This window comes from Palaemon carinicauda, chromosome 3, assembly GCF_036898095.1.
Source record: "Palaemon carinicauda isolate YSFRI2023 chromosome 3, ASM3689809v2, whole genome shotgun sequence".
Taxonomy (NCBI): domain Eukaryota; kingdom Metazoa; phylum Arthropoda; class Malacostraca; order Decapoda; family Palaemonidae; genus Palaemon; species Palaemon carinicauda.
The window spans coordinates 195,185,724-195,198,223 of record NC_090727.1 but is presented as its reverse complement, the minus strand read 5'-3'; the positions used below and the strand labels follow the sequence as shown (position 1 = coordinate 195,198,223).

The window sequence follows — 12,500 nt, the reverse complement described above, 5'->3', positions numbered from 1 at the left end:
AGAGAGGGATCCAATGTAGCTATGTCTGCCCATACAAGGACACAATAACTCTCTTGTAGTAATAACTGAACTCTGAACGGGTGGCTTACGCCATAATGGAAACAATCAACGTCTTGGGATCTTATTTCAGCAATAATCTGTCTACGTCTACAAGACCTCATTTCATATCACCAGAGAGAGAGAGAGAGAGAGAGAGAGAGAGAGAGAGAGAGAGAGAGAGAGAGAGAGAGAGAGAGAGAGAGAGAGAGAGAGAGCCATGTAGTTAAAAAGCATGAAAAAAAACTAATCTCCACAAAATCTCTTGTTTCTTTTTCATGTGAAAATGTTCTGGTCTTCGGATTTGATGAAAAAAGGACTCCGAAGCATTCCCCATTTAAGACACTTATTAGAGTGGTGTGTGCGGGAATGAAGAGAGAGAGGCTCTATTGAAAAAAAAAAAATAATTGGAAAAGGGTAGACGCTTCTTTACGAGTGACATACAACTCCTGGGGCGCTCTCCCCTCTCGCAACTAATAATATTTCTTTTATATGAATGGGATCTCTAGGATGCTGCAGAAAAATCTCATTTCCAAACAGAAATTATGATTCTTCTAAAGATTCATTTTACTGTATATAAAACCTGCCTCTCCTAATATTTGCTCTTATATCTTTTATTGATATTATGTAATGTAGTTTAGCCATCAGAACCGATTATTATTATTATTATTATTATTATTATTATTATTATTATTATTATTATTATTATTGCTGTTGTTGTTGCTGCTGCTGTTGTTACATGATTAATGTGGGTGACTGTAGTCTTAACCGGGGTAATTTCACTTGTTCATTTTCAATAGGGAAACCGGGTTTACTTGAGAAGAAAATTTCGCCTATTTTAATCAATAGTCTGGACATTGTAAGGTAACAAGGAAAAAAAATAATTGTAACAAACGAATTCCTTGATTGATGAAAATCACAAGGCAGACAGTTATACACAAAGATATTGCTGAATTTATGAAAAAATTTAGTCATTTGAAATTGAGAAGTAGGCGATTTAACATATGTTGATGTCTTTATTTTTTTGTACATTACATGTCTCAAATATGAAGTGATTACGTATGGCCCATTGATTGAAAATCAAGTTTTGTGTCTTATATTAACAGAGGAATACTTAAATCTTCCTATTATAGATATGATGTGACTCGGCCAATTTAATCGCGTTCTAGCAAGTTTAAAATTGTGCATATATAAAGAAAAAATAGACAAAAATATTGAGTGTTCCTGAAATTCATTACACAACGTTTTCTCCACAAAAAACGTTAAAAAAATTGAAAAACACTCAAACACTGACAGCAGAGAAATCCCTGAATCTATTTTTTCCGTTACTTGCAAAATTCAAAACTGAAGTTTAAGCAAACCTTTCTGCGGCAAAATATGGCTAGACATATTTTACTAAAGGAACCAAAATATACGACGGACGTGAGCATCTTGACGTTGATAAATGAAAGCATTTTCAACGAGAATTATTGAAGTGACAGTTTCAGTAATAGGAACGTCCACACGGTCGAACAGTGTCTGTCAGACAAACACTGTTACCATATCTAAATAGAAAGAGAATGACGTCATAAACGTTGAAATGAGATAAGTTGATATGGTAACTAGCAGTGGTACCAGATGAAGTTGACTACCAGGATTTCTACTCCTTTTACCAGACAATGACCGGAAGAAATATCCGTAGCTGATGTTCCATCCCTGTTATATATGTCAATGTTATAATCTGTAGTGGTTATCAGCTTCAAGTACGGAGCATCATAACCGTAGTACACCATAGAATAAAAGCACAATTCAATAAATTAAATTATGCAGCATGATTATTCCTGATATTTTGAGAACAATGGAATTGTACATGGAAGTACTAGTTGCAAAGACGGAGTGAGCAGAGAAACTCAAATTGATTATGAATCAGACTTTAAAAACTATATACTGGTGGGCCCAAACACTTTATACATTTTATCGGAGAACTTAAAACCTTTTACAACTAAGCAGGACCCATGAAAGAGAGGAAGCATTTTTCCAGAGGCTAGTATAGAGGCATTACAGAATCACATATGTCTGACTTAGAATAACCTACCAGTGAACTGAGAATGCTATTGTTATTAACGTGCAATGTATAGCCTATATTTTTCCAAGAAATAACTGATGTTTGAGACTGGTCATACTTCAGATTATGTGTTGTTAAATAAATCCATGTTGTTTCAGTGATAGAGATAGAATGTTCATAATTTGTTTCCCCTTTTCCCGTAGAGAGAGAGAGAGAGAGAGAGAGAGAGAGAGAGAGAGAGAGAGAGAGAGAGAGAGAGAGAGAGAGAGAGATTGCGTATTTTCCTCACGCTCAAACACTTCTTCGAACAAATGAGACTTCGGTGTCCATAATTTAAACAGACATATGGTTGTACAAATGTCTTCTGCACCAATATCCTACTTTTTTATTCCTCTTATCTGCGTAGCTCTTCCTTACAATGACCCATTATGGATTCCATATTATTTTCGACTTGTAAACCAGTTACAGACATTCCCCTTCTCGTTAGTTTTGGCGTTATTTCATTTATTGCTGCTACTCGTTTATTTATGTCTTAGTAAACAGTTCCTTTGATGTTTTATAAGCATGGCCAGTACTGTTTGGTTAGCAAATGAGCCTCTCTTCTATCTCAAAGCCAGTTTTCCTCGGTAACTGGATTACAACTAGTCATGTTTACAAGGAAGGAGAGTGTCAGAAGCTCGGACTCTACAAACACAGGCACAGTCCGACACTCCAGTCAGTGCTCGTTATTGACGTCATTAATGCTTCTTTCACAATGTTACCTGGTAACAATTGTGTTCGACCGACACTGTTCGACCGTGTGGACGCACCTTTATGATTGCTGCGAGTGAAAATAATACAAAATATCTCAAAGATTATTTGATATCTTCTTTTATACGATGTCCCATTAGACCGTAACTTTTCAACTAATACTACAATGTATATATATATATATATATATATATATATATATATATATATATATATATATAATCTATAAATTTACTCATCTATATATATATATATATATATATATATATATATATATATATATATATATATATATATATATATATATATATATATATTTATATATATATATATATATATATATATATATATATATATATATATACATATATATATATTTATATATATATATATATATATATACATATATAGATTTATATATATACATATATATAATATATATATATACATATATATATATTCTTACGAAGCTGGTCTAGTGTAGAGTAAATAAGTTAATCAGGAATTTTATTCATGTTTTCATATGTGCATTGAGGAGGTGAATAGCCAGCTCTTAAAATGAGTTCCTCTCATGTAGGTATAAGTTTGTTATGTAAATTACGTAACACTTTGGTCGTTAATTTCATTGTATTTTTAATTCAAGTTAGTATATGTAAATTTACATTATTTTTAAGGATTAACTTTTTATTTCATGTATTTTTTTACGAAATCTTACGTAATGTGTTAAGACTGTTATATGATCCATACGAGATATGAAAAAGGGCCTATGTAAACCTTTTTTATATCTTTATGAGGTATTGCTACATGTTTGTGAGAAAATACGCAATTTGTATATGTGCCACGTGTTTTGGAAGGTTTTTGAAAACCCTAGTGTTAGATTTTGTCTTTTTTTTCCAAGGACAATGACGAGCGGAGCTAGCTGAGAGAGAGTCGTCCTGTTGTGCGTTGGTACACGTCCGAAAGAGCAATCATTGGCAATCCTTATGCCCTTAGGCCAACCCCCAAGCTTCCAGATCTTGGTCCTAGAATCTTTTAGAGGTAGCTAATTCATATATAAGCACCTCAAGAGATTTTTAGGGCAGAAGAGAAACAGCCGTCCTGTGACAGAGCCAAAGTTAATTCCCTCTCTCTCTCCTAGTGCTTTTAGTGTGTCCTCTCCAAAGTGATTACGTCTAATTACGACATATATCGTGTGTAATGTGGTGAAACGTAAGTAAAGATGTCAAAGATGATTTTAAATTCCTTGTGTTGTGGTGAGTGTTGGCATTGTGTAATTTTTGTAGCTGGCCCTGTGCAAGTAAAATACTTGAAGTTAGTAAGTTTATCAGTTACTTTATGTAAGTTCTTTAAGAGTTTAGGCACTAGAGTGTAATTATTTCTTTTGTCTTAATCTATGGTTTTATTCAGAGTTAATATTTCGAGTCAAGTGATGATATAATTTTCAGAGTGTAATTATTTCTTTTGTCTTAGTCTAAGATTTTATTTAGAGTTAATATTTCGAGTCAAGTGCTGATATAATTCTCAGTGTAATTATTTCTTTTGTCTTAGTCAAAGGTTTTATTAAGATTCAATATTTCAGGTTAAGTGACTTTAATTTTCAGAGTGTAACATTTCTTTTGTCTTAATCTAAGTTTTGCTCGGACTTAATATTTCGAGTTATTTCTTTTTTATTTTTTTGTCATGTAAATTCTTTCAAAGTTTTTTTAATTTATATAGAATATATTTATTTCTGTAAAATAGTGTATTATTTCAATCACCAGTGTTTATTTCGCAGTCGCTCGTATCCTGTTAATGAATCGAAGTAAGAAGTTGTTTGAATAGATCGTAATAATAATTACCTCATTTTGTTTTGAGTGTACTTAAGAGACCTTTAGATATTCACTGTTTTTATATATTGCTGTCTGGGAGTTATATAATCGTCTCAGAGCACAGTTATTAATATTTTCAAGTATAACAGATTTAATGTAAAAACAAACAGGTGAGTTTGGAACTCAAAAGGTTGTGTAGCTTACCAGCAGTAATATATATAATATTATATTTAGATTCTCAGACACGGGACTATCATATAATATATGTTTTTGGTGCACAGACCCAGGAACAAACCAGGGACCTTCAAATGCAATAGTTTGGTACATGGGATTTGAAGTAGAAAGAGGACTAATCGCCCCGGTAGCCACTAACGTCGAAGGAATAAGGAAAGCATCACCCTGCCCCACTTCGAGGAAGCAGTTACAACGTTTTTTAGGGATGGCAGGATTCTACCGGCAATTTTGCCTGAACCTTTCGGCTGTAGTCGTTCCCTTGATGGATTTCACTAGATCCAAGAAAAATTTTGTATGGACCAGCGAGTACCATGAATCCTTACCTTACCTTATTGCCTTATTTTATGTTTGGGTTCCCCCAGGTCCCTCAGTGTGAGGCACCTAGTATACCCACCAGAGAGTTGCTAATGCATCTCCCGGTGTATTTTGCATCTTCCAGTCTTGGATGGTCTGGGATGCATCTTAGGTATTTATCAAGCTTATTTTTAAACACATCTACGCTCACTCCTGATATGTTTCTTAGATGAGCTGGCAGCACATTAAATAGTCGCTGCATTATCGATGTTGGTGCGTAGTGGATTAATGTCCTGTGCGCCTTCCTTAGTTTCCCTGGTATATTTTTTGGCACTATTTATCTACCTCGGCTTGCTCTTTCTGATATTTTTAGCTCCATGATGTTTTCAGTAATTCCTTCTATTTGCTTCCATGCTTATATTATCATTTATCGTTCTCTTCTCCTTTCTAGACTGTATTGTTTTAAAAATTGCAGTCTTTCCCAGTAGTCAAGGTCCTTAACTTTTTCTATTCCAGCAGTATAGGACCTTTGTACACTCTCTATTTGTGCAATATCCTTTTGATAGTGTGGGTACCATATCAAATTGCAGTACTCGAGTGTACTACGTACATAAGTTTTGTAAAGCATAATCATGTGTTCAGCTTTTCTTGTTTTAAAGTGTCTGAATAACATCCCATTTTTGCTTTACATTTAGCCAACAGTGTTGCTATTTGGTCGTTGCATAACATATTCCTATTTAACATTACACCAAGGTCTTTAATTGCTTCATTGTTTGTGATTGTCTCGTTATTAGGTCCCTTGTATGTATATATCATCCCTTCTCTGTTTCCATAATTCATTGATTCAAATTTATCAGAGTTAAATACCATCCTATTTATCTCCCCCCATTCATATATTTTGTTTAGATCTCTTTGTAGTGAATTCCTATCTTCATCACAAGTAATTTCTCTACTTATTCTTGTGTCATCGGCGAAACTTCTCACTACAGAGTTTTCAATATCACAGTCTATGTCTGAGATCATAATAACAAACAGCAGTGCAGCTAATACCGTACCTTGTGGCACGCCAGATATTACCTGAGCTTCATCTGATTTCTCATCATTTGCAACCACTCTGTTTTCTGTTTTGCAGGAATTCTTTTACCCATTTTCCTATCTTTCTCACAATATTATGCTTTCTCATTTTTTTTTCTCTAATAAATTATGGTCTACCTTGTCAAAGGCTTTTGCAAAATCTAGATAGATCACATCTGTGTCTTTTTCTTTTATCATATTTTTGTATATGTTTTCATAGTGTGCTATCAGTTGGGTTTGTGTACTTTTTCCGGACATAAAACTGTGTTGACCTATATTAACAAATTATTTTTAACCAAATTATTCATTATTTTCTTTTTTATTACCCTCTCATACACTTTCATAATATGTGATGTTAGAATAACAGGTCTATAATTTCTTGCCTCTAGTCTTGATCCACTTTTGAAGATAGGGGTTATATAAGCTAATTTATGTTTAACATATATCTCGCTCATATCTACACTTTGTCTTAGCAGTATTGCATGCGGCTTCGCGATAGTGTTTGCAGTTTTTTTTAACAAAATCGTTGGAACTCCATCTGGTCCGGCTGCCGATCCATTTTTAATTTTGTTTGTAGCCTTGACAATATCTGCTTCATTAATATCTATATCCGTTAGATATTCAACATTTTCTTCTCTCATTTCTGTTTCATTATTCTCATTCGCAATTCTTGGCGTGAACTCACTCTTATATTTTTCTGCTAATATGTTGCATATTTCCTTTTTTTCATTCGTTAGCCGTCCTTCAATTCTTAGAGGGCCTATTTCTAATCTCCCTTTATTCATCTTTTTTGCATAGGAGTAAAGTACTTTGGGGTTTCTTTTTATATTTTGAAGTGTCCTTTCTTCTAAGTCCCTTTTTTTCATTTTCTTTCGACTGTATAATCTTTTCTTCTGCATTTTCTACCTTACATTTTATTTCCCTCATTTTCCACACATTTCTTTCTTTTGCAAGATTTTTCTTCCACTTTCTAATTTTTTGAAATAAGATCCTTCTGTCTCTTGGTATGCATGTCTTTTGTTTATTGTTTTTTTTTCGGTACATATTTCTCAACAATTTTCTCCAGTATTTTGTACAGTATGTCCGTATTTACCTGTATCTTATCACTTAAAAATAAATTTTTCCATTCTTTATTCAGTTCTTCATTTATTTCTGACCATTTTATATTCTTACTAAAAAAATTATATTTTCCATATCCTTCCCAACGTTTTGTTCTTTGATTAATTCTGCGATCACTTGCTTTGGAATGGACTATTAATTCTATGACACTGTTGTGACGATGCCGAGAGAAGGTTGTGAACTCAAAGGCAGATTGGAAACGACTGAGTTATATATTAAGGAACACTCTTCTTTATATACAAAACCTCAAGGCAACAGGACATAACATGTTCGAGAGACAGACAATGTTCAGAGCAAAACAGCAGACATGAATTTTCATGTTCGTTTGAGTGCGAGGGAAGAGCGAAGATACAAGCATATTATATACAAAAGGAATTATGTACAATTGTGTGACACACGGTTGGTACATGGCTCCCCCTCTAAAAATGGCATACTAAACATGTTAAATAGGTGCCCTGAATGTGGAGAGGTAGTAGTAAAAACTGTGCCGATTAGCAGCAGTGATTGGCTGTAGAAGTCGTTGGTTGGGGAGCGGAGTGGTGGATGATGGTTGGCTGTGTTGCCGCTCCGGCTCGTCACGGGGTAGGCGAGTGTGTCCTACGGCATTCATAGGCGTGTGTCCTACGGCATTCATAGGCGTGTCCTACGGCATTCATAGGCGAGTGTGTCCTACGGCATTCATAGGCCTACGGCATTCATAGGCGTGTGTCCTACGGCATTCATAGGCCTACAGCGTTCATAGGCGTGTGTCCTACGGCATTCACGTCAGCTTCGGTTGAAGTTGATTAGATGTCCTCTTCGTCACGAGTGGAGGCGTTGATGGAGGTTTGAAAGTCATGAAGTGGGTTCACATCACGAGGAGAGCCGTCTGCGGCAGGTTGCAGGCGAGTGATACTGGTCATTTTCCCGAGGGTGAGCGAAACCCTGTGGTCCCCCAACGGTTGTTGAGAGAGCTGAAAAGGCGTTGCTATACGGGCGGCTGGCGACGGCGAGTACTGCTGCAGAAGGTGTGCGTTGACGGCGTCATAGTAACGGTGAGAGGCGGAGGGGGGATGGGGAGGCGGGAGGAGCGAGTCACTCCGGGGTCACCAATGTGACGGGCCGAGAGAGGAGTGAACTCAAAGGCAGATTGGAAACGGCTGAGTTATATATTAAGGAACACTCTTCTTTATATACAAAACCTCAAGGCAACGGGACATAACATGTTCGAGAGACAGACAATGTTCAGAGCAAAACAGTAGACATGAATTTTCATGTTCGTTTGAGTGCGAGGGAAGAGCGAAGATACAAGCATATTATATACAAAAGGAATTATGTACAATTGTGTGACACACGGTTGGTACACTGTGGTCTGAAATTCCCATGTTATACACTCTTACTGTATTTCTTTAACATAATTCACCTCATTCACAAATACTAGATATAGGACATTTTCCTTTCTTGTTGGAATGTGGTTTATTTGTTGCATATTATGTTCTAATAGCATATCTTGAAGCTTTTCAAATTGCCTCTTATCTTCTGTGCTACTATTACTCTCTTTTTTATATGTATACATACAACCACTTTCTTCTATCCGTTCTTTCCAATCCACGAAAGGAAAGTTAAAATCTCCGGATAGGAGCATATTCCAGTCTTTATGGTTTCTACATATATCATCTATTTTTTCTATTATTATGTCAAACTCCTTAGTATTTGGGGGTCTGTAAACTACAATATTCACTAGTTTTTCAAATTCAAATTCTACCGCAATCAATTCACATTCTGTGTTGCTGTATTTTTCACATACTTTTCCTTGATTTATGTCTCTTCCATTTATTGCGGTTCCCCCTTGATTCCAATTTGTTCTGTCTGATCTATAAGTTTGGAAACCCTTTATCTGGTAATCACTGCCAGTCTCTTGGGAATACCACGTTTCATTTATATTTTATCTATCTATTTTTTCAATTTGGGTTAGTTCTTCTAAGAACTTTATTTTCTTTTTAGAGTTACTCGTGATTAAACAATGTGCATTCATCACTATTATGGTTTTTGTTTCATCCCCATTATTTAATATTGGTAATAATATGGATTCTCCCATGCTTCCTTCCTGTTCTGATATGATGTTCTTTTCTTCATTTCCCGGAATTTTGCTGTTAAAAAAATCAAACTTTTCTATTATATTTGCTCTTTCGCCTTCATATTTATTTTTGTGTGTATACCTGCAATTATCCCCATATCTGCACCAACCCCTGGCATTATAGATGCATTCTTTGTAGTTGGGCTCTAAATGTGCATATTTGGGTTGAAAGGCCTCATATCTTGGGGCCTTTGATGCATAGCGCGGTATATATGCGGCCTGCTTTTTTGTTTCTTTTTTTGTTTCATTTTTGCTTTCATTTTTCTTTTCAGTTTGCCGAGTTTTCTTACTTTCATTCATGGTTGCAGGATGCATATATCGACATTTTTTGTTGAAACTGCATCGTTTTCCTTCTTTTAGGTTTTTGCATATTTTTGGATGGAGATCTTTGCATTCGTCTCCATATCAGTCTAAATACGCACAATTACCATATATTTCATAATTATGGCATATCTTTGGATGCTTGTAGTAGCATCTTTCGCCAAATCTGCAATTCCCTCTTTTCAGGAAATTGCAGACTATATCTTTCTTTTCTTTTTTTTTTCTTGTTCTTGCTCTTCCCTAAAAGTATGTAGGTCTGGGTAGAGTCTCTTGGGTCTATTATTTGTTTCCATCTGATAATTTATTTCTTCATAAATATGTTGTTGGATGGCATCATAAGTTATATCAATGATTTCCTCTGCATCCTTACACATATCCTGTTCATTTTTCTCTTCTTCTTCTTCTTTTTCTTCTTCTTCTTCTTCTTCTTCTTCTTCTTCTTCTTCTTCTTCTTCTTCTTCTTTATCTTCAACTATTTGCAGATTTAGTCTCGATTTAAATATATTTTCTATCCAGACTAAGCATGTTGAGCAGAATACCTTTGTGTCTCTATTTTTTTTTTCTGTATTTCAGCACATATAGGGTGTGTTGGAACATGGCAGGCATCATATTTTCTAATCAGTTGTTGAGGATTATTAATGGAATACCATATCTTACATGTATTACACCATTTTGGCATTCTTTTTCCCAATGCATCAATCAGCATATTCACCATATTGGACTTCTTATTGTTCTTTGATGGAATGTGTTGATTGATGTAAACTTTCTTTATAAGTCTCTTTATCACTTGGATCTTCTTTGGAATTTCTTCTATTATTTTGCTGATGTTTTCCGCAGATTTGCTCCAGTTTATTGGATCATATTGTTTCAATATGTCTGCGAATATTTTTCCGTCACACTAGTTGGAGTTACTAGTGACCTCTGTTATCAGATGGTCGAGCTCTTGTTTCGCCAACTCATGGAATTTACTTTTGCTGACTGCAGCAATGTCCCTCCAAGATTTGCCTGTATTATAGAGCGCCATCTTGATCAGATTTTTAGTAATTCATAAGATAACTATCTTATGCCAATGTTTTATCCCACTTTTCTGCCCCCAAACTAATCACCGACTATTCACGAAAACTTGTAGGTATATTGCACTCGATAGCCTTTTGTTATCCGCGTTAAATCAGGATATTTTTAGGGACGCACAAGTGTATTCACTCACCAGCACGAGAGGATAAAGGCCATATTAAATATGTGACAAAAAAAGTTAATTCATAAAAACAACATAAATTTATATATACTGACTTGAATGAAAAATACGATGAAATTAATGACCAAAGCCTTACGTAGTTTGCATAACAAACTTATACCTACATGAGAGGAACTCATCTTAATAGCTGGCTATTCATCCTCTTCAATGCACATATGAAAACACAAATAAAATTCCCAATTAACTTATTTACTCTACACAAGGTCAGTTTCGTAAGAATATATATATATATATATATATATATATATATATATATATATACATATATATATATACATATGCTGTATATATATATATATATATATATATATATATATATATATATATATATATATATATATATATATATATATGTGTGTGTGTGTGTGTGTGTGTGTGTGTGTGTGCATAATTATTTACATAGTACCTGACGATAAAGTCATGCTGCTTAAAAAAACTGTTTGGTTACGGGTGTTGCATTCCAGAATCTCTCTGTTGTATACTAAAGTTCTTTGAAACACAAACACAGGAGTATCAAACCAATGCAATGACCTTTACTGGCATGTGACTGAAATTCAAAGAATTCTCTAAACTGGGGATCGTCAACGTGTGGCAAGTATAGCAAATTTCACGGGGCGTTTGGAACTTCGTTAAAAGACTTAGAGAGAGAGAGAGAGAGAGAGAGAGAGAGAGAGAGAGAGAGAGAGAGAGAGGGAGAGAGAGAGAGAGAGAGAGATGGTTTGGTTGTTTTGTAAATTAAGTAAAATTCATTATCAAAGTTCCATACTTCCTCGAAAGAGAGAGAGAGAGAGAGAGAGAGAGAGAGAGAGAGAGAGAGATGGTTTGGTTGTTATGTAAATTAAGTAAAATTCATTATCAAAGTTCCATACTTCCTCGAAAACCTTCAACAATCAATTTCTGTCTGTCTCCATTTTATAGTATTCCAAGTATTATTTGATATCCATAGCTTTCTCCTTGTAACTGTGTGTCCCAAGACTTCGCTACTAACTAACTGATATATGTTCTTAATATGACACTATTCTTCATTAATTGTCTGCTCTTCGGCTCTTAGTTTCTCTAAAACTGCAAATCCATTCCTATATTCAATTGAAAATGTTTCTCGGTGCTCTTCTCCTAAAAGCTTAGTTGTATCAAGCATAGGTATTCTATCTACCTTTCTGTACAAATAACTGAAAAGAGAAGAGGTTTGAAGACGGTTGATTGTGATTGTGTTAGAGCCTACTTAAAGATTGATCTACTTTGAATTTCTCTATCAACTTTAAAACGATCGTGACTTTTTATCCTTTCCTTTTTTTTTTTAGGGGGGGGGGGAATTGTAAAACCCCCAAATGCTACTACACAAACTAATCCTAAATCTTTGATGCATTCTTCAACAAATACTCATATACCCGTTCATCATAAGTCAGCTTACAAATACACAATAATTTATCAAAACTATAAATTATTGTC

At 34.8% G+C, this 12,500-nt stretch overlaps 1 protein-coding gene across 1 annotated transcript in view; it reads right to left on the bottom strand.

Annotated features, from left to right (window-relative positions):
• Positions 1-12,500, bottom strand: part of LOC137638830 (uncharacterized) — a 161,498-nt gene that overhangs the window by 123,986 nt on the left and 25,012 nt on the right. The gene's annotated exons all lie outside the window — the stretch shown is intronic.